The following is a 3075-nucleotide window of genomic DNA, read 5'->3' on the forward strand; positions in this document are numbered from 1 at the left end:
GAGAACCCACGCAAGCACAGGGAGAACATGCAAACTCCGCACAGAAAGGCCCAGGACCGGATTCGAACCTGGAACCTATTTTTGCTGTGAGGTGACAGTGCTAACCACTGCACCACCGTGCCGCCCTCTGAGCGCGAACGCAGTCCCCCACTACCAGAAATTATGCAGTCGAGATTCCCACATTTGGGGAATTCGCAGTGGTCAGCACAGCCGGAGTGCAATGGCTGAGCCTCGCCCTGGGTGAACCACCTTCATGATCATGGTATCTCCCCTGCCAGGTAAGTATTATTATTATTTGCACACTACATTTCTACATGTTTGGTTTTCGCAGATAACGTTTAAAACTGACAGCAACAAAGTAACGGCCATGTGGGACGACAGTTTCCATTTGTCGTTGTCTGTTCACATAGTCGTTAGTTCTGTTTGACGGCGCTTTAATTTCTGCGCTGAGCGGGCGTATCTCCACCTTTCACCTCAAACGCTGCCATGTCGAGTGACGTCAGTCCGACTTCTCGGGGCTCTCGGAAAACTCAGACTTTCTGAGTGGGAAGTTTCCGGTTCTACAGGCGTTCAGGTGATTTCTCCCATTTGGACGTCGGACGTTTCCCACTTCCCAGTTGCTCATGAACGCACCATTAGGGCAATGTTAAACCTACTGTATTTAGTGATCCCTCCGTGTCTGCCATTAGCTCGGTGCATTGTCAGAACCAGACCTTTATCCAGTCCTGAGGTCTGGTTCCTGTGTTCCTGACTACTGCTGGCTGGCTGTCACTCTTCTTCTGTAGTTCTTCCTGACTTCCTGAAATGATCTTCACACCTCAGTGAGAATTGCTGCCTCTCCTCATGTGTCCTTAACCCCCTCCCTCTCTTCCCCCATCCCGATGACGTCAACCTAGCTTTGTTCTTCCACTGCAACATTTCTGAGTCCATATTTTACCCCAATCCAGTGGTTTAACCACCCCCTCAAACAACTAGATATATAATCTATATATAGTATTGAAACACTTTTTTACCTGTAGTTTCATCACTTGTTGTTTTTCAGTCCTGAGATAATCACATTCTCACCTCTTTGATGATTCAGGATTTCTAGAAAGGTTTGAGTTAATTTTTGTACCATTTGGCATTAAGAGCATCACACAAACGTATCAGTCATGATGTCATTTCAATTAGTTTCAGGTGTGAGCAATTTATTTGTGCACGTAACCACGGCAATCTGCATTATGAGAAGTTTAGTGTCTTAGTGCTAATAAAATAAGATTTGACGCGTTAAAATACGGTACGATAACAAGTCAAGCCTCAGGGTATATGAACTTATCTTTGGCTGATGTGTGCTTCTACAGTGTTATCTAATATGCCATGCTGCACTCAATGCATTAAGGATGTTACTAGATTTAATTTTACATGTGGATTGTTTGAAGTCTTCCTGATTTAGTTGTTCAGTTGTTTTAATGCCGTTTGTTCCATTGTTGTTGTTTTTTGACTATTTGACCATAGTGTGTAAAGTGTATTTTAGTTTTTGCTGGACAGGCAATTTCAACAATCATGTCTGTCGTTGAATAAATGAGTGAGTGTGAGTTACAGCATTGGCGGGGCACATGCCGTGACTTCCTGTATCCCTTTCAAATTAAAAGCCCTCTCGTGTTTCATGCAGTGCAGTCATACATATTCTTTCTGAGTACTCCTATTTAATTTAACTTTTGTTGTTACTATTTTTAAAATCAGATTTTTTTTTTTACAATCCCTCCCTGTTATTCATTCTCATCTTTGTCTTCTTTTTGTGTCCGTGTTCAAGCACATAAAAAAATAAATATATACAGTGAACCCTCGCTATAATGCGGTTCACCTTTCACGGTCTCGCTGCTTCACGGATTTGCATCGTGCATTGAAATCACATTAGGACTATATGTAACGTAGATATATTTAATGTCCAGTTCTATCTATTTCAATTGTAAAATAAAGGTTACTACTTCACGGATTTCGCCCATCACGGTTTCTATTTGGAACGTAACCCCCGCGAAAAACGAGGGTTCACTGTATATATATATATATATATATATATATATAAATATATATTGACATTAAAGTTAACTGACCAATGAACCAACTGCATACACCCTTGACATGCCTCACTCACAGTATGTGCATCTATAATCTATAAACAAGGAACTTTTTTCACACACATTTCTTCTACTTCCTTTTCTGTTTTGTTGTTTAAAGTCAGATTGATAATCCAAAATATGATTTATTTTACATACTAAATATTGACTGTGGACACTGGTCAAACTCCATAAGACTCATTTTTATTTATTGTGTAGATTATATTGTAGTGTCTAATCTTTCCATGTGTTTCAATGCTTACATAATGTCTGGCAACAGATGTTCTCCAGGAACACACTCATATCTTGCACTCATAATGGCATGAATTAAATATGTACTTGCATGGGCCGCAAGCTGCCGTTCCACAGTAATATTGGTCTCTTCATTTTGATCAATATAGAATCACCCACTTAGTTAACTCATTCCTTCATCAGGGCCGTTAGTTGTCATCAGGACATGTTAAAATGTAGTGACGGGAACTGCTGACACATGTTGGCTGAATGTTTGAGTATTATAACTGTATGATAACATTGTTCCACACGCATTATGAATTACTCCAAAATGGTGACCCCTACACCTCTAACCAATGATTACACATCTTACCAGTGATGAGAAACAATAGATGTGTGATGCAATCAAACACAGTTAGAACTCTGCGATGGAAAAATGCCTCCTGAAATAGATGTAATCATCTTACAAAGCATTAGGTGCTGTCTAATCTGGTCAGTGGCGTGGGCGCCCCGGCTAAACCCCATCGCTGCAGAGTGGATCTGTGTGTGGATTAACCCCTTCATCATCCCCACCGCTCCATTCCGCACTCACTCATCTGCCCAGCTGAAGGACTCGCTGATCCACCAGCTCAACCTGCACACTTCTTTACATTCACAGGGAATAAAAGTTCCGACCACCAGCTGAGCTCTGCAGCCTGCTGCTGTGTTTTCAGGAGAAGGGATCATCAGCAGAGCTTCTGTTTCCCTG

The 3075-nt window shown here is 41.6% G+C and overlaps 1 non-coding gene across 1 annotated transcript; it reads right to left on the reverse strand.

The window, feature by feature from the left end:
• Positions 1-127: 127 nt before the first annotated feature.
• Positions 128-286, reverse strand: LOC138614761 (U1 spliceosomal RNA). Its single transcript, XR_011310330.1, has one exon. It is a non-coding gene; the product is annotated as a U1 spliceosomal RNA (small nuclear RNA).
• Positions 287-3075: the final 2789 nt, after the last annotated feature.

Source organism: Brachyistius frenatus, unplaced genomic scaffold, assembly GCF_029030835.1.
Source record: "Brachyistius frenatus isolate BFR_SWC_R1_liver_20210118 unplaced genomic scaffold, ASM2903083v1 Contig_564, whole genome shotgun sequence".
In the NCBI taxonomy this organism is placed as follows: Eukaryota; Metazoa; Chordata; class Actinopteri; family Embiotocidae; genus Brachyistius; species Brachyistius frenatus.